We start from the raw sequence: 12,096 nt of genomic DNA on the forward strand, positions 1-12,096 counted from the left end.
ATTCATTCTGTTAGAAGTCGTCATGGTCGGCGGCTGTGTGCGTAACGACGGCTGCTAATTTTAGTTATTATTATTATTAAGTGGATTATTTCAATACATAATCGATGCATTAACATAATCGCTGAACTGATTTGCTGCCAGTAATAATCTCGCAACGCTGTTGCTGTCGAGGTAAGCCATATTTATTGTTATTTCCTGGAAAAAAAATGGAAGCCTTTAGGATGTTTGGGGGGAGGCAGAGGGATAGCGTGCACTTTGGCTGTATTTGGGGGGGGGGCCCTTCTATAGTGAATTTTTAGCATGATAAAACTAAAAAATGATGGTAATTGCCTCGGGCCCCATTTGCCCTGCCATCAGGGGCGGACCTAGAGCTCGCTGTTGGGAAGGGTGTGTGTGTGTGTTTTTAAAAAAATAAATAAAAATACATTGTTGTGGATTGAGTGACCATACGTCCCGGAAAAATGTCCCGTTTTTAAATCGAATTTTTTTTTTTTGGGTTCCTCATATTTGTATTTCGCTTGGTGGGGGAGGGGGTTATCACCCCACAATCACATAGATCCGCGCCTGCCTGCCCTTGTGGGAGTCATGGTGCTCAATCTTGGGAAGAGTGGGGCACCCAATTAAGTGATCTGATATGTGCCACGGGACACTCTCAAGTGATCTGAAACCGTTGCACGGGCCACGTGAATGATCTGGAACTGTGCCGCGCGTCGTTAAAGTGGTCTGAATTTGCCTTGGGTCACAAGTGATCTAGGCATGTGCCGCACATCACTTGAACGATATTGAACTGCAGTGCGGGTCACTTCAGTGATCTGTAAACGTGCCTCGGGACCACTTGCGTGATCCGAAAATGTGCCTCTGGTCATTCAAGTGATTTAGGAACGTGCCGCACGCCGCTTGAATGATGTGGAACTGGACTGCGGGTCACTTGATTACTATGGAAGTGTGCCACTTGAGTGATCTGAGAATATGTCGCGGGTCACGTCAGATGACACCGAAGGCCAAGATATGAGCGTATATGTTTTAGGGAGTGCGGTGAGAGATCCGGCGATGCTGGGTGGAAGGCCTCAGTCAGTCGATCGTGGCGAAGGTGGGTATGGTGCGGACAACGCCTCATCGGATATATATATATATATATTATGTGATCATCACGTATTCCCAAGAGATCTTTACGATCTGTCAGGGAATTTGTTAGTGTGTTAATGCCCGAACAGGGATTCGAACCTAGACCTACACAGTCAGAAGCTAGCTCCTTAACCACTGTCAGGTGACAATTGCTGTTGGTACATCCGGTGTGCTAAGCGCCCATTGCCATCTGCTCGACCGTAAATCAGATGCATATCAGCGTATTCCTCAGCCATCACGATACTCATTGAAACGGACAACTAACTGCCAGTGTCGTCTAACGCATGGGCCCGGATGGCCTCAGGAGATGAGGGGCCCTCACAAAAATGAGATCCGGCTGAAATTGTCTAGAATTTACAAGGTAGGGCCTCAGAAAAACCACTTGGTCCGGGGGCCCATGATGCTCTTTTTTTTCCTTTAAAAAACGATCAAAATTCGGAATTTTCTTTAAAAGTTCAACTGGAACGCCATTAAGACTACTTAGCAAGTTGCCCACATTTTTAAACCACAGCATGTTTATATTCGTTTTTTCTTATTTTGGCGTAGAATCTTCCTGGTTGGCTCACAAATACCGCGTGGTGATTGCATGTAGGGGCATAGGAATCACCAATATTCTCTAAGCCCGATCATAATTTTCCCCGCACAACGATGAGGAGGGAATTTTTTTCCCCTGAATATTCTGATGGAAATTGGACTACTTGCTGACGTCACGAGCAGCGTGCGGAGGCCTTCTATCTCTAGGAGGTGCTATTTGTATGAGCTCGTGGTGATATTTGTACCCAATATTACGGAGGCTCTGTTTGATTATTCTCGTCGCAGTGGAGTCTCTGTGTTTTCTGTGTATGTGTATATTGCATATTCTGTAAAAGGAAGGGGAAACAACTGCCCAGCACAGTGTGGACGGAGGCTTTGTTTCTTGTTTCTTCGTTTCCCGTCTCGGTGGAGGCACTGTATGTGTGTATATATATATATACATACACATACATACATACATTGTGTATTTATATTTAGACCATTCTCAAATCTCTTCCTACTTCAACAACATGCCAACTTCTTCCTCTTCTTCTTAGGGGTCATTCCAGTATTACGTCATCATCGGGGGGGGGGGGGTGTTTCGGATTTGCTGACTTTTCATGAAAAGGGGGGGAGGGGGGTTTTAAAGTTGCTTACGTCAACAACCACCCCTTTTTGAAGATATGAAATATTCTAAGCTGCTGACGAAATTTTTTCTGACGGGGGGGGGGGCGGCGGGGTCAGTGTTTTGCTGACAAGAAGAGGGGGAGGGGGGTCAAAAATGGTCTTTCGAAATCCCAGTCTGCGGTCCCCGGCCCTTATGTGCCACTGGGCGCACGTGCAATTTTTCTCCCTGGTCATTTGGTTCAGCTGTCCATTCAAGTCAAATGTCTTGTACGTTGCATCGAGTTGATGGCTGTCTTCATGGGGAGAACGACGCGAGTGATTCGAAACTTGCGAGCACGGGGCAAGGGAAGCCACCGCTATAAATCTTTGCTAACTTTTCCGACACAACTCTGCCTCTTTTGAGGTAACGGAATTAAGGTGCTTTGCATCAATCCGGGGTTGTGAGTGGTTCTATATATTTATCTAAGGAGGTGCTGCATCAGGGCGGATCCGGGGGGGGCGCGATCGCCCATCCCAAGAGCCGAATAGTAAGGAGAAAAAATTGTTCTGTCCCGTAAAATAAGGGGGGGTAATCGAACGAACCTACACGAAATAAATCGCCCCTCCCGTCATGTTGTCCTGAATGGGGGGGCCTCACAAAAAATTTACACTCATTTCGCACTATAATATTTCTTACGGCCCAAGGAAAAGTCGGCCCCGAGAAGGCATGCTACGGTCCTGAATCTAGATTTCCCAGATCACTGAAAATACGACCGCAAATTTGTGTGTGTGTGTGCGCGCGGTGATGGATTGCATTGAATGTTCATGAATTATTTTTCTTTCAAACCGAGCACAACTCAAGTCTATCACCATCTATGGGCGATGTACTACCTAGTGAGTTGTGCCGGAAGTGTAACTGTGTGTACCTAACAGTCTGAGTGCGCAGTGTTGTGTTTGATTTTTCAGTGCTGCCATCTATAATTCAAAAGTGAAGTGAGTGATGTGTTATGATTGAATTACATTTGTACTGTTTGTAGGTCTGTTGCTCTTTGAGGCGAGACTTTTTTAAAGGGGAGATCGGCTCGCATTCGCGCCTTGAATCATGAATTATTTGATAGCTTTCTCCCAACTGTTACTTGGGGGGGGGGGGCTTATGTGGCCTGAGCTAAAACACCCCTGAAGAAGACTCCCTCCCTCCTGTTCAAGAGGGTGTTGCCTGAGCTAAGTTCCAATGCGTATGGGGTGTTGCATTTAAATGAACTTTAAAATTTTTTGGTGCATGTTTTGAAAAAAGTCAAACAATAGGTTTTGCCACTTTATTCAGTATTGCATGCTTTAGCAATGACAGGTACTTCGGAAAAACTTTGGATGGACTTTAATTTGTGAAGGAAATTTATTTATAGAATTTTCTGTCAATTTTTTGGCAAAACTTTCAGCATTTTAAGGGGAAAATCACCCCTTATATTGAAGATATAGTCTGTCTGTACTCCTGCTCCATTTTCAAAATTTCTGCTCCAAAAATGAAAGTTTGCTGCTCAAAAATGGATGAGTAGCACTTGCATTTTTTTTTTTAGGTGTAGTAAGTCCGACGAAGGGATCGATCGCTCTCTTTTCCAGGGATGCCGAACTACCTGTTACGGGATCAGATCCATTCCCTGAAAGAGATCGTAAATCGAATCATCGACAAGAAACGGTCATCCTTGGATGTGTGTCAAGACACTTGACAAAGATTAATCAGTTAAGACTAGAAAAGTTAATGTGGTTCCACAGTTTATCAGATAATCGGAGGTAAACGGACGAGGAGTTTTACAGCGAATGAAATACATTAAATTTTGACTACACGTTACATGTAATATCACTTCCTGACTAAGCTCCAATATTTTATAATCAGTAACAAAATATCAGTGTGGTCGACCGAATTCTATATGGCCATTTGTAAAACGATCATTGGCTTGCTTCGTCATATTTTCTAAGACCTATCAAAAGTTTGTTTAATCTAGCTTTTTCAAACTTCGAATGTTTGGATATATTTTGTAAAACTTAACCTGCCAAAAAGTACATTCTAAAATGCAGTAATGTTTCCGCAATAAAGTGTATTAAGAGCGACTAAATTAGTAAAAATCAATTCAGAAAAAATTACGATGATGGTACCTTTTCTTTCGCAGGTAATTGAAAATCATTGTTGGAGCTCGCACAAGAAAGAATTATAGATTTTGTGAAACTGCACAAGGCTCCCGACCGTTCTTCCAAAAGGATAGGAATTGTTAAATACATTGCAGAATGTCTGCTCTCTGCTAGATCACTTGATATTTTTGCATGATAGGATTCTTTGGTAGATTGGAGGTTACAGAGGTCACTCACTCTATGGGGTCGCAAAACGGGTATGACGAAGTTAATTCAAATAGTGTTCTGACCACGCACACCTTGTAAGTGAAGTGTTCCCAATCTGTCGCTTGTCATCTCATACATATTGAAGAAAACCAATATAATACCCAATGCTGTGAAATATTTTTGAGAAGAAATGGAGGAGAAAAACAGAAGATAAGATTGCATATTGAAAGAAATGTGATGTAAGGGCAATTTTTGTCAACTAAACATTTTATAAAATGGCTAACTTGAACCAACATAGACGAGTGCACACTGCAAAGAAGCCCCATGAGTGCAACTACTGTGGTAAAACTTTTTCCCAATTTGGTTATTTGAATATTCACATAAGAATTCACACGGGAGAGAAGCCACATGAGTGCGATTGCTGTGGCAAAATTTTTTCTCACATCAGTAATTTGAACAAACACAAAAGAGTCCACACTGGAGAGAAGCCACACGAGTGCGGTTGCTGCGCAAAACTGTTTTCTGACATCAGTAGTTTGAACAGACACAAAAGAACCCATACTGGAGAGAAGCCACATGTGTGCGATCTCTGTGGTAAAGCTTTTTCTCAAATAGGTAATTTGAATGTTCACAAAAGAGTCCACACCGGAGAGAAGCCACATGAATGCGATTTCTGTGGCAAAACGTTTGCTATCGTGAGCAATTTGAACATTCACAGAAGAACCCACACTGGAGAGAAGCCATACGAATGCAATTCCTGCGGTGAAACATTTTCAGGAATCAGTAGTTTGAATATTCACAAAAGGGTCCACACCGGTGCGAGGCCACATGTGTGTGATGTCTGCGGTAAAAATTTTTGCAACGTCGGTAATTTGAATGTTCACAAAAGAACTCACACTGGAGAGAAGCCACACGAGTGCGATCTTTGCGGTAAAACGTTCTCTCAAATGGGTCATTTAAAAGTTCACAAAAGAGTCCACACGTGATAAAAGCCACTTGAATACGATTCCTGCGATAAAACGTTTTCTGGCATCAGTAGTTCGAACGGGCGTGAAAGAACCCACATGACGCATTAAAACGTTTTCTCAGGTCGGCCGGTCATTTGAACGGTCACACAAAAGACTATATGTAATAGTTTAGTTGGTACAAAAGGTTTTCTCTTATAGGGCCGTATTCACCGACATGGTTTAAACCTGTAGTTACAATTTTTGGATAAGAGGTCAACATAGATTGGTTAAAACCCTGAATTTAAAATTATTAATTAATAAATTAAACCCTTAAACCATGTCGGTGAATACCGCCCATAGCGTAGTTCTGGTATAACCTATATGGGCGGACACAAGATTTTCTCGGGGGGAATAATCATTTCCTTCTACTGAAAGGGGTTTTAACGTTTTTTTCGTGTAAAATAGCATAATTTTTGCCTAAAGGGGGAATTAGAACCATCCCCCCCCCTCCCCATGCGTAACACCAATGAGACCATGCGTATATTTTCTGTGCAGGTATACCGGGGAGAGGGAACAGTGAATGACGATAATTGGGAATTAAGCAATTGAATTCAAAGTTTTGCGAAAATATAACTCACCAAAAGTTGTTTTGTTTGAATTACTGAATTTTCGAAAGCTGTGGTGAATCATGGGCGGTTAGAGGTAACCAATAATTGTGAGTTATCACAGTTATCACATTATTGTCGATCACTTTTTCAGGATTGTATTAAAAACTTTTATTTCTTTATTATAATTAACTATTTCACATGTTATGGCGGGATTACATTATAAAAGTTTGATAAAATCCCTTTTTATAAAACTTGAAAAAAATCCAGCCAATAAAGCTCATAGGTTACAGGCGTAGGGAGCAAATGCAACCCATAATCTCATTGGTTGAATTTTTCAAATTTTATAAAATAACTTTTAGAAAACTTTTGTCGTGTAATCCCAGCCTCAGACAGTGTTTCCACTAAATCACGCATTCGTAAATTGGACACTTCCATTGCAATTGAAAGATTACGCGTTACAATATACGCATGTGCATTCTTGCAACTATCTCTCTCTCTCTCTGGACTCTGTCGATTTTATGATGTATACGAATTTTGTTGGAAACATTAAAATGTTGATGCGGAATCAGCTCATTGATTTTTGCAAAAAATTATATTTGTAAATTTTATTTTGTTTATAAATGTGTCGTGTGGGTGAACTTTTCTTTGTCTTTACTTCAAATGTGGCAAAGTTGATATCCGCTTTGCTGTTTCATTTTAACACAATTTTGAAAGTGCTCAGGGTAATAAAAACTTACAGTTGAACCACGCCTATATATCTCAGTTGCATACAACTTTCACACTTATAAGAGAGACATTCAGCTTCGGTCGCAAATGGTTCCTAATGTTAAAATATTTCATTTATTCGACGCAAAAGTTTAATTATCCGACGTTTCTACTTCGACTAACGCTCCAAATCTAAAATATTCATAAAATGCACGTGATTTTTATAGACAAGAAAACGCGTTACTGAAACAATTCTCGCATATTTTCACTGCAAAAGCCATAAATTTTAGGGTGATTATTGATACGTACGGAAAATATTATGGAGCCGACTGAGATGACCGTATACTTTATGAGAGTACTCGGACGCGTTGAGCCTCAAAGAAACGGGGTTTAATTTTTTTTTAAATGGGACCATACGTCCTTACAGAATGTTTTCTCCCAATGCCTGAGAGGAAAGAAAGTAATCGTTTGCAATACCAGGCAATAAGAGACATACGGTACTAACACCGTATCAGTTCTTTCGGGTGTAGGTAAATTCGTCGTGATGTCAATTCCGTTGTCCCAAATTTGAATGGCTTGTCATGTTCAAATCGATCTTTTTTAAATTGGGTTTTCACTAAAAGCGTAAAATGATTGATTCTGTTTTCATTTATTGGGAATGTTCTCTCTCTCGATGCTTATTTTAACTTTTAAAAAATGAAGGAAATTATTCATTGCATCAAAAACAGCTACACACTGAAGTATTTTTGTTGATGTTTCCAAGATTATTTAACGAAGAAATTCCACAAATTGACAAATTCAACTTTCATTAAATATGATGAGATTTTTGGCCTTTGGTTATTTAACTCTGCTGTATTGTTCCGGATAAATTTTTGTATTCTAAAAATCACCAACGAATAAGGTAAATACAAAGCTTGCGTCACCCGAAAGTCCGAAATTTTCGGTCCTTATTGTTATCGTGAGCTTTGCGGCGAGGGCCGCCAGATGACAGCTTGCGTGAGCACCGCTGAGATGATCTCTTTCGCATTACATGAATAATGAGTAAACTCTTTTATGTGCTTGGACGAATGTTCTTGAGGTCGAGGTGCTTTTTATGGTGTAAAACAAAACAATTTTTCTACGTAAATAGCTCGACCAACAGGGTCAACCACATTTAAAAGTTCTGTTTCTATTGTGAAAATCTTTTCTTTTGTAATTAAATGCAAGCGTTACCGAATCCAAGTAAGTTGCTATAATATGTTTCTGCCAGGCATTTATTCCATGTGCTAATATTGGAGAAATAAGACCCGTGTGATACACGTGCTACATCAGCAAACAGGGGCGATCTGTCAGACTGGTCAACAGACGAGTCGATTATGCAGAACAAGATCTCGCCGACGAAGATGATGATGCGGAGAACCCGTATAAGAGTCAAAGTTCACAGCACTTCACGGAATACCCCTCTCGGCAATGGCTGCAGAGGACCAATTTAATATATCTGTAGTATTTTTTTTTTTGATGATGTGGCACATGTCTTTTGGCAAACTGCGGCTTTGACTGTCGCGCCCGCATGTGGCTCCTCGGGTGGGGGCGGGAATGGGTGTCGGCGGTCGGGTGGCTTCGTGCGTGGTCGGGAGTGGCGCGTCGGTTGGGGCCCTTGTTGCGAGGCGTCCGTGTTTTTCTTCGTGGGGGTGGTGTCCCCGTCCTGTGGAGGGTTCTCTCTCGTGCCCGCGGTGGAGGTTCGTCAGGATGGTCGGGAGTCTCCCTTCGTGGGGCGTTGTGGGCTGCGTCGGCTTGGTTGAAGGGGGATTGCGCCCGCGGTGCTGTCCTGGCTTGTCGAGCGGTGATGTGCCCTGGGATTGGGGGTTTGGGGGGGGGGTGTGGATGTTGGTCCCGGCCGGCTTGAGTTTTTTTTCCGGCACGCCCACGATCTCACGATCAATGAGCTTATATCGCAAAAGCGACAGAGCCTGGGCGTGCTCGGTTCTATACTATACTATACACCTGCTACTTAGTAGCCTTATTACGGGCGTTAATCCGTGCACGTAGTCGTATTTTTGAGTTTGTATGGGATAGTGTACAGTTTTCGATCATTGCAATTGATTTTTTTTCACGATGGGATTCATGAATACCTAGTAATATTTTTCTAAGATAATCACGATCACTAAGAACTGCCATACTTTGGGCCTTATAATATTTTCTAATGAATATTTATGCTAATGGTTTTTTTCATTTATTTTCTTCTTTATAAGTAAGTGTTCATGTTACAAACAAACTGCTTCAATGTGTTTGCAGTTATATTGCAAGTTCGTTTGGCTGTGGATATGAATTTTGAGATGTGTATCTGTGTATCACGATTTGCCATTTCTGTTTTTTGAATAAATATAGTTGATTTTTTTGGTGTGTTTATTTTAATTCATATTCCAATTCATTCGAATATTACCAGGGCTTGACTAATCCCATTGCATATTGTAACTCATGTTATCAGCATGCTGCTCTTAGATTTGATACCGTCGTGAGCGGGACTGGAAAAAAAAAAGTCAAAAAGTTTGCTGGGAGGTAAATCGTATTGTGTTGGGGGGTGCGAAATGAAAAAGGGCCAAGAACCAGATAGAGGGATTTTGCTTGCCTCTGAAAACGTTTTGGTTGCAATTGGCAACTTTACTTGCTTTTGGCAATTTTTCGGCATAAGTGGTGATATCCCGTATAAATACCGTATTTTTTATGAAGGAAATATAGTCAGCTTATGCATTTACCGTGTCACATGTATTTTGCTACCAAAAGACTTTTCTTGGGTCGGGTAGAACCTCTTAGCAGGCCACATTAAGCCCACCGGTCAGAGATTGTGCCAGGGCCGCAATTTCATACTTTGTCAGCCAGGGCAAACACGCATTTTGGCGTTCCGTGTAATGTAGAATAATCCGTTAATTCGGCTACCCCTCTAGTCTAGGGTCCGGGGCACCAGACCTACCTGCGCCTCCCCCACTATCACTGTTGCGGACCTGGGTTGTGCATCCCTGTTGTAGAGGGTTTTATCGTTACCGGATTCCCTGTAATACGCCGACATATCAGGAATGAACCAGAATCCAACATTCAAAAATATGGTGTCCCTCGAGTTTGGCGGCATGCCGGTTCTTGGGGGAGATACTGTATATCGAGTATCGTTGCAGCGAGGTTTCACTGCAATTAATTAAGAGGTGGGGGAAGTAAAAATTTTCAATGTTAATTTTCAATGAAGAATGAAAATTAATTACTTTCGTAGAAAATACGTGAAGGCGCGGAGAAATATGGGACGTATTTACACAAAAATCCAGGACGTAATTACAAAAAAACCAGGCAAAGTTACTCATTTTTTTGTGATAATATGGGACGTATGGTCACCGAAGGCAATCACAGATGAAATCTTTGTAAAGACGTTGTTTCATCTTCTCGAGAGATGGCACTGGTGCAGCGAGGGAAACGAAAGCTTGGGGGGGGGGGGAAAACGAATAGAGAAGCTCGGTGACGTCACCATTCGCTTTGGCAACCATCCAATCATATCCATTCACTCGGAAGTCGTCGTCAACGTCGGCTGTGTGTGATATCGCTTGTTAATTTCAATCATTAGTGGATCATTTCAATACATAATCGTTGAACTGATTTGCTGTCAGTAATAATCTTTCAAAGCTATAGCCGTCGAGGTAAGCCATACTTGTTATTATTTCGTAAAAAATGGACGGCTTTTTGGATACATGGTCGAGAGTTAGATGGCGAGCATTTTGGCTCTTTTTTTTGGCGCGAAATTGGTCGATACAACCGGCTGTTAGGGATGTGTGTGATTTGAGAGAGTTTTTTGCTTTGTTTCTAATACATTTTTTTCATCGAGCTTCGTATTCCTAGAGCAGCGGTTCTCAACCGGTGCTCCGTGTGCACTCTTCAGGGGCTTCAATAGTTTTAAATAATAAGAATAAATCAGTAACTTTGATGAATAAGTAAAAAAAGGCCTACGGGGCTCCGCCTTAGAAATTATATGTCAAAACAGCTCCACGAGTCTAAAAAAGGTTGAGAACCGCTGTATTGGAGGGAGCAAGCATCCAGCCGCCGCGACGGCTTTAGACATCAAATGCATGGAAATCACGTGACTCGGTGAAAACAAAGTTCGTTTGCCCATTCTTTCATTAATTGTGGAATTATCTTTTCATTAATTACGGAATACCTCATCAATGCTGAAATTATCTCTCTTCAATTCTGGAATTATCTCTCTTTAATTGTGGAATTATCACTTTTGTCAATTAAAATATCATTTATTCTATATTATTTTTATCATTAAAACTAGAATTTTTCTTTCGTTAATTCTCTGGAATTATCTGTTTCATTAATTCTGGAATTATTTCTTTCATTAATGCTGAAATTATCTGTTTCATAATAACAAGAATTTTTCTTTCATTTATTCTGGAATCATCTTTAATTCCGAATTATCTTTCATTAATGCTGGAATCATCTTTCATTAATGCTGGAATCATCTTTCATTAATTCCGAATTACATCTTTTATTATTGCTGGAATTATCTTTCATTAATTACGGAATTATCAATGTCATTAATTTTGAAATTATCAATTTCGTCAGGGCTGAAAGTATCGTTTTCATTAATTATGGAATTGTCTTTAATTGTGGAATTATCTTTCGTTAATGCTGAAATTATCTCTTTCCTTAATTTTAAAATTATCTCTTTCCTTAATTTTAAAATTATCTCTTTCCTTAATTTTAAAATTATCTCTTTCCTTAATTTTAAAATTATCTCTTTCCTTAATTTTAAAATTATCTCTTTCCTTAATTTTGAAATTATCTTTCATTAATTCTGAATTATATTTTTATCAATGCTGGAATTATCTTTCATTAATTCCGGAATTTCATCATTTTCATTAATTTTGAAATTATCAATTTCGTCAATGTTGAAAGTATCTCTCATTAATTCTGGAGTTATCTTTAATTCCGGAAATTATCTTTCATTAATGCTGGAATTATGTCATCGAAGCTGAAATCATTCTTTCATTTATAGTTTTAAACAACTATTTTTATGCCATAAAAAAATAACGGGGGTGGGGGGGGGGGAAATCGTGTTTGTTTTCACCGAGTCTCGTGATCTTCCGATGAAAGATGTTGGGGCCAAGGCGGAGACCGCTGATGTCATACTCTCTCCAGTAATACAGAGCTCGATGATGATACAACGTAAGCTATCAATAATACATTGGATAGGTGTTGATTAAGTGCAGTGGTTTTTGTATACACATTTTGATGCCTTA

The 12,096-nt window shown here is 40.4% G+C and overlaps 2 protein-coding genes across 3 annotated transcripts in view; both read left to right on the forward strand.

The window, feature by feature from the left end:
• Positions 1 to 12,096, forward strand: part of LOC149070793 (uncharacterized) — a 21,578-nt gene continuing 9,482 nt past the window's right edge. Inside the window, exons 1-2 of one of the 2 annotated variants that reach the window (XR_016194999.1) lie at positions 1 to 171; positions 4,410 to 9,211. The gene's annotated coding sequence lies outside the window, so the exon portion shown is untranslated. Of the gene's footprint in view, positions 172 to 4,409; positions 9,212 to 12,096 lie in introns of those variants that run through there. The other variant, XM_089248771.1, reaches the window with a different exon arrangement.
• The window catches only part of LOC149070794 (uncharacterized), a 24,935-nt gene continuing 23,209 nt past the window's right edge, over positions 10,371 to 12,096 (forward strand). Inside the window, exon 1 of the mRNA XM_089248775.1 lies at positions 10,371 to 10,494. The gene's annotated coding sequence lies outside the window, so the exon portion shown is untranslated. The remainder of the gene's footprint in view (positions 10,495 to 12,096) is intronic.

Source organism: Pholcus phalangioides, unplaced genomic scaffold (genome assembly GCF_987345545.1).
Source record: "Pholcus phalangioides strain wild (caught in Gottingen) unplaced genomic scaffold, Ppha-v1.0 ptg000020l_1, whole genome shotgun sequence".
Taxonomy (NCBI): domain Eukaryota; kingdom Metazoa; phylum Arthropoda; class Arachnida; order Araneae; family Pholcidae; genus Pholcus; species Pholcus phalangioides.